Below are 16639 nucleotides of genomic sequence, written 5' to 3'. Positions count from 1 at the left end.
GCTTCTCCCTCTCCCACTCCTCCTGCTTGTGTTCCCTCTCTCGCTGTGTCTCTCTCTGTCAAATAAATAAAATAAAATAAAATAAAAGGTTAAGTATTAAAGCAGTAGTTTTCAAACTGTGGTTTACAAGACTCGATTTACCTTTTTTACTGTGTTGACATTTGCACCGATAGTAGGCAAACCGTGTCTTAAAATTAATCAGGGAAGTAGCACCAACTGTTGTCATGTATTGTATTTTTTTTCTTTTTGAAGATTTTTTTTTTTTTTTTTTTTTTTCAGACAGAGAGAGAGAGAGCCCACAAGCATGGCCGGGGCGGGGGGGGGCAGGGCATGGAGAAGCAGACTCCCTGCTGAGCAGGGAGCCTGATGCAGGATTGATCCCACAACCCAGGATCATGACCTGAGCCAAAGGCAGAGGCTTAACTGACTGAACCACCCAGGTGCCCCTGTATTATATTTTTCAATTTCTACATACTTGCATACTCCCAGTTATTTTTTTTTTTTACTTGAGTATTCTTAATTTCTTGATGAAGCAAAATATAATTCAACTTTTGAGTACAGGATTTAATTACTATTCTGGGTTACAAAATGGAAATTATGCATAAAGCACTTATGCTACATATGGGAATACAGTGGTTGTCTCAAGAAAAAACACTTTCTATAACTGAGTTACAAGCCATACTAGCCACATTTTTTTGTTGTTGAAAGAAGAAATGAGACAAATGTGGGATGTAGCATTTTGGAAGATACTTTCTCAAACACTAACAGAGTGACGCTGTCATTTCAAGGAAACCAACTGAGTGTCTTGGTTGTCAATGATATAATTCTGGCTTTGGAAAACTTGTATATGCTACTGTAGGCTTGACAGCTTCCCAAGACTTTGACAGCTTCTTTTCTGACAAAATTGGTGGTGATATTAAAAAATGTGACTTGGATTTTGTATGTTGAAATACATCAACATTTGGAGAGTCTGAAAACTCAGTGAACCAGTAATTTCTGAAAGACCAATGCATGATGTTATAAGATTATGCAAGGGTAAAATGTGGAGGCAAAGTATAAGACAGACGAATGGATTTTAACATAACAGAAAACATTACTGGTGATTTCAGGAAGAAAAGTCACAATTATCTGAAAAAAGCTCTTAGAATGTGCTCTCCTTTTCCAACAATGTACTTGTGTGAGGACAGATGCTCTTCATACATCTCAAGTAAAATAGCATTGCAACAGATGGAATGCTGGAGCAGATATGGTAGGTAATAGCTGTCTGATGAACCAGAAATTAAAGAGATTTGCAAAATTTTAAAACCATGCCGCTCTTTGAGTAACTGCCAGAGAGGATTCCTCATAAAAATGTTATGTTTACTTTTAATAAGTTAATACGTATTTTTTAAAACTCAGTTTTAATTTCTAATGCAGTGACTACAGAGAGGACACACAAAATGCTTTTGGGGGCTTCATCAATAATTTGGGTGCAAAGTAGTCCTGAGACCAAAGTTCAGAACCCTGATCTCAGAAGGCATATTCCTTAGAAATGGGATTCCTGATAAAAATATACACCTATAATTTTGGTACATTTTGGATTCCCAACCACAAGGTTGCACAATTTTGCATTCCAAGCAACATATGCGAAAGGGTGTCAAACTTTCTGCCCACTTGGTGAGAAATGGTATCTTTATATATTTTCAGTTTACATTTTTTAGAAGATTTATTTTAGAGAGAAAGTGTGTGTTGAGCATTGAGTGTGAGCAGCAGGGGGAAAGGGGCAGAAGGAGAGGGAGAAAGAATCTCAAGCCGACTCCACGCTCCCCCCCCCCCCCCGCGTGGGGCTTGATCTCACCACCCCTGAGATAAGGACCAGAGCCAAAATCAAGTTTTGATTGCTTTACTGCCCATGCCACCCAGGCACCCCTACATTTTATTTTCATATGCCAAAGAGCCATTTTCATTTCTTTTTCTGTGAACCATATGTTTTAGCCTTTTACCTGTTTTCTTTTACTAGGTTTTTGTCGTCTTTTTCCTTAATTTTAAGAGATACTTATATATTGAAAAGATCATTCCCTTGTTAATACACAAATTGCAAATATTTTCTCTCTACTTGCCATCCACTTTGAATTAGTCCAATTTCTGTTTTACAGCTTGGGTTCCTCAACTTCCTTGTAGTTTCCCTTGTTTGCTTCCCTGAACAAGGCCTAGACCACTTGACTGAAAAGATCAGTCGCCAAACGAACACGTTTACAATCCGGCAGCCACTCCCGGCTTTATCTTACTTGACTTCTTTTGGCAGCAGTTAACAAAGTTGACCAAGACCCTCCCCTTGGAATGTTTCCTTCTCTTCGCTATCAAGATCATGGATCTGATATCCCTCCTACTTTACTGGTCTGCTTCTCAGCATCCTTTTTTTGAGCTCACATCCTCTTGAGCCTCTAAGTTTTGGGGTGCTCTAGTTCCAGCGTCTCCCCAGATAATCACATATCCAAAAACTTAAGTACCACTTTCCAATTTTATCTTCTACCGTGATACAATACTTCAAACTCATTTGCAATTAAATGTCTAGTAAGCACCCCAAATTAGCATTATCTAAAACACGATCTAGGATTTCAACCAATACCTTCCTTTCCCCAGCTCACTTTAAAAATTCATTCATTTAGAACATCTCAACTAGTTTATGTTCAGCCCTGTCCCCACTCACACCTCCAGCTCCTCAGCTCAACCAGAGTACTATTTTACCTAAATCAAGGTTTCTAACAACTTTCCATTGCACTTAGGATATAATCCAAATGATAAACCAAGTTCTCTATGGTCTTCCTGCCTACGGATAATCTCACTTCTAGCTTCCCCCAACCATTGTCCATTCCAGTTATGATGATAAATTCATCTGTGCTGTTTAACTTGGCAATGCTTTTCTCTCATATTTTTGCATTTCTAGTTCCTTTTATCTTCCCTTCAGTTCTCAGGTCAAATGTCACTTCAGAGAGGCCCTTTTAGAAATACCTAATTGGAAATACCCTCCCACCATTCATTCCTCTCATTTTCTTTGTATCTAATTTTAAGTATGAACGAATGTTATTTGTTGGCCACTCTGCATCCACACTATAGAGTTCCTTAGATGTATCTGTACCTGACATACTAGATGCTCAATAAATATCTTTAAGAAACGTTTTAAATCAAATCAGCACAAAGTTAAAGGGAAATAAGAGGACAGTGAGAAGAGAGATTAGATATTTTTACAGAAAACAAGAGAAAGGAAAGTTGAATAATTTGTCTTCCTAGAATGTTGACTATGTGCTAAACTGTTACCAACACTTATCTCATTTTTCTTAATTTCGTTTTTTTCTCTGACCTGGCTTTCTCATTTATTTTTTTATATGATTACATTCCATATATACATTAAAGCTTCCATAAACATTAAGATCAAGTCTAGATATTTAAAGAAAACTGTGACTAAGGAAATGGTCCTCAGAGAAACTCACCTTTCTTTGTAATTCTGAGTATTTCCCTTCAGGAAAAAAGCCTGAATAGTGGTCACTGAAGCGCCTTTATCTGTTAGCTGCTCCTTGGTCCTCCACTCGTCACCAGGTAGGAAACCTGTGACATTTCAAATTCTATTCATATAACAAATCTAGGATACTGGTTATCAAACTTCCGTGAGCGTTAGCATCATTCGGGTTTATGGAATCAGATTTCTGAGCTCCACCCCCATAATGATTTGATAGATCTGGGTGGAGTCTTAATTTATATTTTAATGAGCTTCTAGAAAGTGCGGAATAGCCAGTGACCTTAGTTTAATGTCTTTGGGTGGGTCAATATTTTGTTCTATCTCCAAGGTCTTAAATAGTGCCTACTACATAGTAGCCCCTTATTTTTTTTAATTAACTATATATAGTTAACTATATATATAGTTTTTTAAATTATATATATATATTTATATAACTATATAAGAAATCCTTCTATAAGCCATTACCCCAGAATCTCATTGTGTTTTCTCCTTAGCCATGCCATTTTTTAAAAAGATTCAAAGTTTTAATTCCTGTACTGATAAAAATAATTCCATGAATTCTGTAAACCATTGCATAATTGCTGTAGTGTAAAAATATCTAAACAAGTGTTAACTTGAAACAGTTCACTACAAGGAAATGATTATGCATTATAAATCCTACCTTCTGGGTTAAGAAAATTCCATTCCAGTAACATTCTCATCTAAATACTCAGAACACACATAGATCGAGGCTTCCACAAATTAATCCACATGAAGCATCCACACTAAGCAGAGGTCTCCTGGGACCCCAGTTACACAGACCGGGGGCCGGTGGACTGAACCGAGCACCCCCCCACCCCCAGCGCTGCGGTCGCCCACCTGCGGGACAGAGAAACCCCAAGAACACCTGTGAGGCCCGTGGGTGGGAAAGGCTCCTTCAGAACTTAGTCATACCATTTAATCTTAAATCATTAAACATTTTCATTAGAGAATAATACCTGAATTCATTGTTAGTTTTCAACATTTACTGAAGGAAGTGATCATGGCATTAGTTGTGGGTAGAAAAGTCAAGAGTAAAAATAACAGCTTGAGGGATGTGTCATAGATGGGAGGTTGGGGGACAATCCTATTCATAGTTCATTGTTGGCCTCAGTGGGGGGGAAATCTGCACAACTTCCCAAGTTTCACAAATTTGCCTCTGCAAGATTTTCACTACATCAGTCAATTCCCTGCTAATCAAACTACGGTGATTTTTTTTTTTTTTTTTAACTGCTGACAAGACGATGAGAAATTCCACACTTGCTATCTGATTTTCCAAAACCTGGCTCCACCCTATGGAATTTTAAGTACATCTTTTTCCTTTATCTCAACACTCCTACTCACTCCCTGTTCTAAATCCAGATTGCCCAGGCTCCTTCACCAAGACCACACTCATTTTTGCGTGCCCCTCCCGCTCCTCAGCCAGAACAACTCCCTTTTCTATTCAATCCTCCTCTCTAAGCCTTGATGCACCCAACTTCTGTGAAGCTTTTATCAATTACTCTGTCATTTATTCTCATGTTCCCAAGCTTCATACTTCATAAGATTTCATTTTGACAGGAACCCTTCACAATCTTTGCATCAAAAGGTAAAACATCAAGCAAAAAATACTCTACTACAGTAGTCTCTTAGAGCCTTAGATTTTAAGCAATTAGTAAATTATTGTAGATGATTAAATATTTTAACTTAAAATAATTCTAGTAATTGTGTTATATAGTGTGCTAAACAATTTTTATATGTTTATATATCACACAGTCCTGTGAGACAGGTGGTAGCAGAATACATTTTACAGCTGATAAAGCTGATGATATAGAGGTTAAGTACTCAGTAACAGAAAATTACAGATCCAGGGCTTTGAGTCACAGACTGTGTGATGCCAAGTTTCATGATACTTCATTACCTTTATAAAGCGTTAATGCAGTACTTCACCAGTTTAAAAGAGACAATGCCTCAAGTTTGCATTACAGTTCATCACAAGATTCTTTTATAGGCCTAGAGTAACGTTATAGAGAGCACAGATCATTTAAAGTGTTAACTTTTTACATAAGCATGCTCTTGATTAAAAACTTTTTTCCTCCTTTTCAGAGAACAAAATGATTGAGTCATCATCCTTGTAGCTTTTTTTTTTAAAGATTTTATTTATTTATTTGAGAGGGAGAGAATGAGAGATAGAGAGCACGAGAGGGAAGAGGGTCCGAGGGAGAAGCAGACTCCCCGCCGAGCAGGGAGCCCGATGCGGGACTCGATCCCGGGACTCCAGGACCATGACCTGAGCCGAAGGCAGTCGCTTAACCGACTGAGCCACCCAGGCGCCCCCTTGTAGCTTATTTTATGAGCAGTCCTATCACATGTGTTAGCCACTGGTCCCCTCCCCGCAGGTATCATATGCTCAGCTTCTGGGGAGGACAAATATGGCTGGTGCCAAACAAGATGTTTTATGTTACTTCTGGGCTTGTTCTGTTGCAGTAGACCTACCTCATCCCATTTCAGAAAGGAGTGGGGATATGGCTCATGATCAGCCACCCTGTTGTTGTTCTTCAGGAAGGACTAGCTGCTCTCTGGCTTCTTTTCCAAGGCATTTTTATCAACAGCAAGGGCTTAGCACTCATTGGCCTGCTCCCCACAACTCCTAAGAGGTCCAGAAGTCTTATGCTCAACTATTTCCTTAAATCATATTCATGGCCGACTGCTGTGATAGTACAGTCACCGTTCTGTGGTAGATCAATGCTTATCTAAACCCAACCTATCAGTTTTTTACTCTTTGAAAGGAAGCTAATCCTCCTAGGTAAAATGAAGAGGTCACCTTTACCTCAACTAGTCCAACACAGGGACCAGCCCTCTCTGTTTTAACCACAGAATATCTTCAACAAAACACGTGGGCTCCCTGTAGCTGGGGTCAGTTAGGACCCTGAGCAAAGGGAGGTCAGATTTTTGCCAAAGGCCACACGTTAAGAAGAGTGTCATGTCTAACTGATGAAGTTAGACTAAAGTGGATTTTGGTTCCAGCTCTGCCACTTATTTGCCATGACTTCAGCAAGCCACTGAATATCGAACATCATCTGCAAAATGAGAACCATTATGACCATCTTTTGTTTACATGGGAGCATTATGAGTTGTATGAAACACAGGAGCGAGAAATTTCTCTCCACAGGAATGTCCTTTCTGACCCTGAGCCAAGACTATCACCTTCCTAAAAAGGGAGTGTGCAACTGAGGTGGGAGAGGAGGTACAGAGGAGTTACAGGGAAATGAGAAATAGAGCATTTTTATGCCCCTTTAATTTCTTTTAATACACATAAGAGTAGTAACTAATTTATATCGAGGCACGTATTGTTTTTATTAATGAGATGTTTATCCTAGAACTTCAAGACCACTGGTCTCTATCATGTCCCTACTCAAGAAGGAAATACTTTTTTCAGTCATATCTCCATCATCAAGATGTTAAGATGTGCTTGCACATTATCACCACAAGTTATGCATCCTTCTGCCTTCTTATGCCTTCACACAAAACAAGGACTCAAAAAGCCTGTTCCACACCTTAAAGTCATCTGACAACTAGGACATCTTTCAGGACCTGGAAGTATACTTGTTAAAAGACTGACATCAAATGCTATAAAGGATTGCTCAAACTATTGGCTTTGAGCAAAAGGCAACCTTATAAATAGACTTGACCAGAGCCTGGTTCCAATGTGAACATAACAGCAGGAGTTCTAGCAGCGATCTTGGGTCAGATATTCTATAGGGGAAAAGCTATACAAGTTAGAGTAACAAGAAATAGAGGAGTCTAGGTCCTTGAATCCATAGTGCCTTTCCTGATAGTAGATGAGAAAAAGAACTTCTCTTCTATCTTATTTAACCTGCATTAGTTTTTTACTGGTACTCAGGTGTTACAGGATTTCTTCTCCTTTAGTGCCCACGGTTCCTGGTCATGCCGCTTTGAAGAATGAAGAGGTAGACTGGATGATGAATGGTGGGAAACAAAGTTTATTGAGTGACACGGAGTTTTTTGAGCCATAGTACAAACCTCCTGAAGAGGGAGGAGACTAGAGATGGTTGTTGCAGAGTTTCTAAGTCTAGGGGTTTTTATGGGCGTGTTGGTGGGCTGTTTTAATCTGATTAACCCTCCATGAGCCCATCATCCAATCAGGTTTTTATCATCTATCCATCACGTGGGAAAGGATGGAGGTCTCCTTCCAGGGTGGTGTAAAATCCTTTTAAGGGTGATTTCCTCTTAGGGTGTGGTGGGGGGGCACACTTGTCCCTCCCTGCCTGCCTTCCAACTCTCCTTCATCAATACCTGAGGGTTCCTCTAATACATTGATTGCCCCAGAGTTAAGGTCTGGAAGACCCAACACAAATGGCTTGATATGGGACATACAGTGATCATTCTGGTTATCTTTATTTTTGTTTTCTTTTAGGGGAAGTGCTGGGGGATAGGAGATGAAGCTAGGGAGGAAAGACCTTTATATAAGAACTACAAGAAATTATATGTGAAAACTGCCATTTATGCCCAGCATTTCAGAGGCTAGTATGAAGAATTATTTTCCTCTGGTATGAAAGACCATATCTTACAGTCAGCTCCAGGGATAAGATATAGGACTTTAGTATTTGTCCTTGCCAGGGAGGGATGCTAGGAAGGAGCTTAAGGCAGGAAAAGTGGTGAAGAACTCATACTAACTGTGCTTTCTAAACCACTTGGCTTTAAGAACAAAAAAAAAAAAAAAAAAAGGCTAGACTATATTGGTAAGCAGCAAATCCAAAAAATTCTCTGAAACACTGGCAGTTCCTAAAAAGAGAGAGTAGGAAAAGAAAACAGTATTTATATCAAGGCTCTATGTGTCAGTAACAGTTCCATTTGATCTTAGTTCTATGTGGATAAGCCTTGGTCTTTATTGATTGCTCCAAACTTGGAGATGTAGTAAAATGATAGAACTACCTATGTTCTTGTTAAGATAGCTCAATTTCACCATTGCTGAAACTCACCTGAAAATCCTCATCCATTCTAACTATCTTTGTGGTCAAGTCAAGACTCAAAACTGCCTTGGGAAAGTTAATAATCTTAAAATGGTGTCTGTGAACAAAGATGGAGTTACTGTGTTTCCTTATTCCCTTCCCTCACTGGACTCCCTCAATAAACCCCACCTGAAACAAAATACAAAATGGACACTGTGGTGGGCAGAACTCTGAAGAGGCCCCTAACATTCTCACTCCCTCCCCCCACACCTTCTTCCAGTTTTTCAAACACTAATCTGGGTGCTGGCATGAAGGGATTTTTACACACGTAATTGAGGTCCCAAATCAGTAGACCTTGGAAAGGACCTTACCCTAAATGGGACAGAATTAATCAAGTGAGCCCCTAAAGAGGACTGGGCTCTTGGTGGAGAGAAAGATTCTACATGAGGGGATGGGTGGCTTAGGGGATGGATGGGGCACCTGTGGCCTGGTAATCTGGGAATTGCCTCTAGGAACTGAGAGCCATCCTCACCTGATAAGAAAATGGGTCCTCAGTCCTACAACAGCAAGGAACTGAATTCTGCCTACAATCTAAATGCACTTGGACAAGATCGTGAACTTCAAGTGAGAGCACATTTCTGCCAGCACCTTAATTTCAGCCTGGTCAGATCCTGAGCAGAGAACCCAGCCATGACATGCCGGATTTCTGACCTACAGAATAATGAGCTTATAACTGGGGGTTTTCAAACTGCTTAATTTGTGGTAATTTGTTACACAGCAGTGTAAGACTAATATAGACACCGGTGAACTGCCACTTGGTGCCCAAGAGGAGAAATAGGGTTAGAAATGGATTTTTCAAGGAACTTCTACAGCTTATGTTGGATATGGAGAACATATTAAGGATTCTGTTTTAACAAGGTTTTGTTAGATCACAATGAAAGCCTCAAAAACAAACCTGGAATAGCTTTGACACAGACTTTTACCTGGAAAAAGAATTCTCAGTAGGGATTTTTTTTTTCATGATCAATAAAATTTATACTTCCCCTAGAGGGGAAGCAACCTCCCTCCCCCTGAACCAAAAGGTCAGAGGACATAATTTCTTATTTTTTTAAGGATTTGCCCTACTTTGTTCACCTAAGAGTTACCTGAATGTCTTAACATGTTCAGTAAAATGAGTGAATTGCTACTGGTTTCAGCAGCTTCTTCCTCTGACCAGATTCTGCAGAACTATCCCTTATAGAGAAGTCTCCTACAGATATTAAGATTCTTATAACTTTTTTTTTTTTTTTTGTAACAGCTTTAACTTCTCACCCATTTATAAAAAAGGTTTGTTGTTAGACTGTGAGTGAACTGTGAAATTCCATGCTGGTTGAAGTTAGTGGCATGTTTCAGTCTTATGACTGGTAACAAGGACATATTCTTAGCAATGGTTGTCTAGTTTAAGAAGTGAAATCCTTCAAAGGGAGTCTTACAAAGAACAGTAACATACATATGAAAGCTGAACTTCTCATCCAGGCATTTTTTTTTTTAAATCCAACTATTTAATTATCTGCTTCCATACACATGGAACTGTTACAGTATAATGGTGTAAGAAAACATTTTCTTACTGTCAGAGGTTAATTTGTCTAGCCTGTACATTGCTATCAGTTTATTGAATCATTACCACAATTAAAAAATGATGACTCTGAGTACCTTCTCCTAGCAAAGTTAGGTTGGGACACACAGCTCATGAAGCACTCATAGCAAAAGCCTTTCTTCTAGTGCATCATGGACAAGACCTTGAAAAAACACTGACATAAGGAAATTAGTCTAATGCAAGGGATAGACAATTAAAAAATAAATAAACTGCAACACAAAGGCCATAGAGGAGAGGTACAAAGGACTAGGAGGCTTCTATTGGAGAGGAGGAATGTGGTTATCCAAGGAAGTCTAGAAATGCTGCCCCAAGGAAGCTGAGGCTAAGAAGGCAGGAAAGAGGGGAAGTGCAGGACAGCCAGGAATCCCTGAAGCCCACTGAGGCAGCTTTCATTCATCTCTTGGACTCATTTTTAAGGTATGGTTGTCGGGCAAAACAGTTCAGCAAAAACTTGATATCTTCTTTAAAGTGATTGGCGGTTTGAAGGGAAAGCTATCATCAAGTACAAAACCAAACACATTCTTTGTGTTTTCTCCCCCTATCATCTAGATGTCCTTGGTCTCCACCTCCCAAAACCTTTTATTAGACTTTCACATGGTGTTGCCTAAGGGTTTTCCATGTGGGCTTTTCTACAGAACACAGGCTGGGGGTAAAGTGTGCCTCCAAGGAATTTAGACTGTTCAGTTTTAAAAATACCCAACTTGCAAACTCAAGAATGTCTACTTTTTAGTTTAGTTTTGTTATATAATTCTAGCAAACTTTACCACACAAAAGGCCTTGGGTTTGGTCGCATTTGTAGGGCTAACCCGTTTCATGTAGTCAGGCTATAGTTATAGTTGAATCTAGTCAGTATCTTTGACTACTTCAATGGTTTGACTTAAAACCTCCCTAGGCATGACATTCTTGTGGTAAGTTAAGCCTATAAAAATAGGCAACCTGAAGCTGGCAAGTATTACAGTTCTTTGCATATATTTAGATCTCTACTCAGAATCCAAATCTAGTGACTCAGTTGTAGGTTGTTTGGAATTATGTGGCTACTCCTATAAGCCACATTCTCCTACATATTATGAAGAACATGGAGTAGATTTCACATGTTCAGTACAAAAGTCTTAAGAGTCTGGTTATAGTTCTTTCTTCGGTTAAAAAGGTGCTAATCCACTAGGGAATACTTAGCTTCTTGAATAAATGAAGTTACACTGGGCTGGGAACTTCAGTTGGGTATGAGTGTGGAGGCTACAGGTACCCACGGGGTTCCATTAGGGTCACGTAGGAACCAGAGATCACACCATAACTGATAAACCCATCCTAGGTGCATTTTTATTTATTTCTAGCAGTTCCTTTGCAGCCTGCTTCAAGTGGCAAAATAGATACTCACACCAGGATACTTACCGGGATGTTGTTAGAGACCCGGGCAGCACGCTCACGTTTACTACTTAGTGACCCAATAGCCCCTCCAGCTTTGTATTCCTAAGCCTAAGACACACCTTTCTCCTCTTTCTTCCTTGACTCTTTAAGTGTCCTTTTCATGTAAATCTAGCTTGATCTTGATGGAATGCTGCATTTTCTATATACGGGCATTTGTTATGTGACATATTTTCCTAAAAAAAAAAAAATACAACCCCTCACTCTGCCAAATCATACACTAATAGTGCTTTTTTAAGTGTTGGAGCAGGACGCTCAAACCCTGTGCAACTTGAACCAGATACTTATAAAAATATTAACAATCTTAAAAAAAAAGTCATGGAGATTAAAATACACGATGAACAACAACAAAAAAATCTCAACAGCTTTTTCAAGGAGTAAAATTATTTGACAGGCTTTGGGAAGGCCTGAGGCTGAAGGAGGTGGGGCGGCAAGGACGAAATGCACACAGGAACAACCCAATAAGCATCTCTAAGATAGTATCTGGTTAAACTGAGCCAGGGAGAGTATAAGGTGAATGGCCATCATGGCAGTGGACAGGTTACCCCACTGGTGGTTGCTGCATTTGCCTGTGTCCGTGTGCTGGGCCTTCAGCGGATTTTACTTGAAGCCAAACTTCAATATGCTGGCAGAGCCCTGTTCGAGTCAAGATGATTTTCTTGTTACAATGCTCTTATTTTGCATCGTAGAGCATGTAATTTCTAGCCCGACAGTCAATTGCTAGACCTACCGTAATTCCAAGGATGTCTGACAGCTAGTTTAACTTTGAATTTCACCTGTTTTCAATGATCATTCCATTGAGGCCAGACTTAGTACCGTTTGGGTCCTCGCATTTGAGCAAACTGGTCTTTGATGCTCTAAGTAAAGGTGGACCTACAGCCTAAAGATGGAGCTGCAGCCTTGTTCACTGAACTCTTCCTTGATTGTGTGTCCATTCTCATTCGGCAGAGTCTAGGTACACTTACCTGCTCATTTCTCTTTTCCAAAGGACATGCTCTCTTGTCAGGATTTCTTGGACCTCATTCTGAAAGAAAATTTCACTCTTCACTCCTCTTAGAGGTTGCTATGCTAGAACTATACAAATATAAGTTATAGCAAACATAGGCAGGAGTTAAAGGAGTTAAACGACCCCTAGGCAAAAAGCATCCTTTGGGGCTCCCAAACCTCCGTGACTGACAGCTCAGGGAGAGGAAAAGAATTTAAATGCATATCACATTAAAGACCCAAAGTAGTAAGATTGAGACTGAACCTCTGGAATTTTGAAAGACAAGACAATCTTACCTTGAAGATTCCTGTTGCCCTCTCAATGGTAAACATCGTGAGACTCATGTTCCCAAGAGAGGAAACAAATCTCACGAAGGAGCATCAGATTTACCACACAGACCTGATTCAGTTTCTCTTGATTAGGATCACATATGAGTCGTTAAGTCTATTTCATGAGGACTTTGTTATGTCAGCCATCATCCCTAGCTGCAGGGTACACCTCCAGTCTCTCACCTTGTACATATCCTTGACCCTGGGGCAGGGGCAATGGGGGCTTTCCTTCCAGTTTCTTAAGAGACACCCATAGCAAGACTTATGTCCACATTCGATTGCAAGTGGTTCAAATAGCGTAAGCAGATAAACAAGTCAGGTCTTTCAGGAGATCTGGTCGATTGGAGGCAGCCATTGTCCTTTTCAACGGGGCAGAGAAAGATTAAGAAGGGGAAACGAAAATCACTCATTCCAATCAACTCTTTGGCAAGAGCACAGATTTGTCTTCCGCATCCGCTCACGATCACGTTCTTTCATGGTCTCAGTCACTCACGGCTGTTTTTAATTGCTACTCTTACCCCACTGAGAAGTTGTCTAGGACTTTAAATGTCCTGCTTTAGACTTCTCTCAGATGCTCTTCACCAACTACATTCATACTGGGGACTCACCTGCAGCTGCCCTGGGATCTCATCTATGCAGCATAGTTTTGTTGAAGTTGTGGTTCTCACACTTCGTTGCATAGAATTACCCGGAGAGCTGTAACCATTGTGACACCTTCATCTGTGGCTTCCAAACTTTAAAATCCAAACATCAGAATCACCTTGACGTCTTGTTAAGGCACAGCAATGTTGCCTGCCTCCCCACCCACCCCAGTGTCACAGCTCCTTAGAGGAGCTTAGTTCTTACACATGCAGTAATTTCCGCAATGACACTTACACAGCGTCTGGTAAATGGCATGAGTTCCTATAGTTCATGAGCTCCTATGTCTAGGACCCACATTCTTTAAAGTTCTCTCCAACTATATTGGCACTCTAGTCCCATATTTTTTCGTTGGGTCCTCAAAGGCCAAGAAAGGTCTAGGAGAGTGAAGGCAGCACCAATTTTGTTTCTTCCCAAGAGATCCCATTAGCTCTTTTAAAAAGCTATGTCTCCGTCCATCATAGGGGATATACTCAATACTGCAGTAACTTTGTATGGTGACAGATAAATAAGTAAGAGGCTGTGTCATCATAAACTTACATACCTCAAAGTAAGCGCCAACATCTGGGATTGCAAACAACACATCAACTTGTGAGGAGCGCCACCTCGCAGGCTCTGGAGCCAATTACTATTAGATAGTTGGGGAGGTTAGGAGACTCTCAGGCTAGCCACCTTTAGTGCTGGGCTTGACTGGATCCTTGCGCAATCAGCAAACTTGTTTTTGGTCACAGTTGTAAACACTTGGAGTTTAATATTTGTGGCTCATTCAATCCTGTGGAAATGGCAGCCTTGCTTTGTGGGTACTATCATGGACTCTGAAGTCAGGCCACCTCTGTGGATCTAGGGCAAGGTTCATAAACAGTTTGTTTTCTCATCTGTAAATGGTGCTAGAATACTGACGTCATAGGGCTGCAGGAGGATTAAAGAAGTAAATATATTAAAGGATTGAGAATAGTGCCTTGTATTTGTCAGTCTCATGGGTTTTTTCCCCCCATAAAAATACTGGTTTATGATGAGAGATTAAGAGTCTTACAAACAAACATTAAGCTTTTCTTAAGAGAAAAGTAGACTTCCCGTTAAAAGGATGGGGATCCACATGTATAGGCATAAGCATCAGTTTCCTACCTATAAAATACTAGTTTAATATGGGATGATTGTGTTTATGTAATCTACCGGGTATATAGTACATCACCAGGTACATGAAGATGTTTCATAATTCCTGCAGAATTAAGTGACAGATATCTCATAAAGGGTGTCCTATGATAGGAGTAGGGCAAAAACAAGTGACTTCTGCAATCTTAAGTTCTTTTTATTTTTAATTAATTTATTTTTAAGATTTTATTTATTTATTCATGAGAGACAGAGGCAGAGGGAGAAGGAGGCTCCCCACAGAGCAGGAAGCCTGAGGCAGGACTCGATCTCAGAACCCTGGGCTCATAACCTGAGCAGAAGGCAGACCCTTAATGGAATGAGCCACCCAGCTGTCCTTTAAACTTTTTTTTTTTAAAGAAAAATCTAGTCTTATCCTTTATGGACAGTAATCCTGTTCACATGGTAGCTCAAATTATCTGTAATATCAAGCTTATAATCCTCATTAAAAAGGAGAAAGAAGTTAGACTCTCTTAGCAGTCCATCTTCACTTTTAGACTATGTCTTTTTATTCTTATTTGTCAGTATGTGCTTGAACGGCTTCTAAAAAGTTTTCTGTTCCTATCCCAACTCCTACAATTTCTCTTTGGCTTCACTTTTTATCTCTTTAAGAGACAAAGGACATAAACCATCCAGCATGAAGCCCAGAGGAAGTACATTTCCAACAGTTCACTTTTCATACAGCAAAGGAATGGACAAGAAAGGGTCTGTTCTTGAGAAAAACAAACACCTCACCTTAAAATCTTGTCTGTTTGTGGTCAAAACTCTGGAAGCGAACTCCCAACCTCTGTGAGTCAGCAGGCGTGATGGCTGAGTTGCAGCTTTTCACCAAATCACGAAGCTTACAGCACCAGGAAGCCCTCCCCATGGAGGGGGCCTCTAGGTGTTGCTGGGAAGACCAACCTGCTACCTATAAAGAATCAGAAAGGTGACTATTGCCAAGCTGAATTATTTTTTAAAAAATATTCCTGAGACAAAAAGAATGTTACAGTCTAGACTTTCTGTTATTGTAATATTTTGATGCACTGTTAGAGTGTATGTTATTCTTCAAATTTACCAAGAGTTTTCTCACTTCTAAATAGTAGCAGTCCCTTTGTTTGAAATGTACTGAAGCCTTTAGTTTAAATCAAATGCTGTTTCTCCCAAGAAGTTTTCCCCGATTATTCCAGCAAAAATGAAATATTCTCTCCACTAAAATGCCAAAATTTTAATAAATTTAAATACTACCACGTGTGTTTCAAGCACACATCTTTTAATGCTTTGCAAGTTTTCTTTTTTGCACACATATTTCCTGCTCCCAAAGAAGAGAAATAATTTTTAGTCATATTTATGTCACTTCCTGAGCCCTGAGCTCATTGTCTATACATAATAGAGGTTCAATACCTATTAGTTACATAAAAACTATGTTGAAATCGTAAAGCCACTACACATTTTATTATATCACAGCTGAAACCAATCCTCTCAGATATTTTTATCCCTCAATCGGAAGAAAATCACCTCATTAATTGGTTTACTGCAAGTCACACCTCACATTTCTTTGCTCCTACCCTATTCCCCAAAATTTCTTTACTGCCAAAATGTTGAAAACACATTAAGAAGTAAAAAAAAAAAGGAGAGAAACTATACTTTTATACAAAAATTTATAAAATAAAGAAGTAAAAGTAATGCCTTCCAATTCTCCAATTCCACTGCAGCAGTATCTTTCCATATGTTTTCTTTCCTTTTAAGTTTTATTTTATTGTCTAAGAACTCTTAACATGAGATCTACCTTCTTTACAAAAATTTAAGTGTACCATATAATATTGTTAACTATAGGCACAGTGTTGTTCAAGAGATCTCTGGAACTTCTTTACTTTGCAAAACTGAGACTTTATGCCCCTTGATTAACATCTCCCCATTTCTGCCTTCTCCTGGCCCCTGGCAACCACCATTTTCATTTCTGATTCTATTTTTTCTATTTTTACTTTTTTTAAGAGTTTTAATTTTTTTAAAGTAATCTCCACACCCAATGTG

The sequence above is a fragment of the Zalophus californianus genome, chromosome 2 (assembly GCF_009762305.2).
Source record: "Zalophus californianus isolate mZalCal1 chromosome 2, mZalCal1.pri.v2, whole genome shotgun sequence".
NCBI classification, from domain to species: Eukaryota; Metazoa; Chordata; class Mammalia; order Carnivora; family Otariidae; genus Zalophus; species Zalophus californianus.
Note: the sequence above shows the minus strand (reverse complement) of the source record.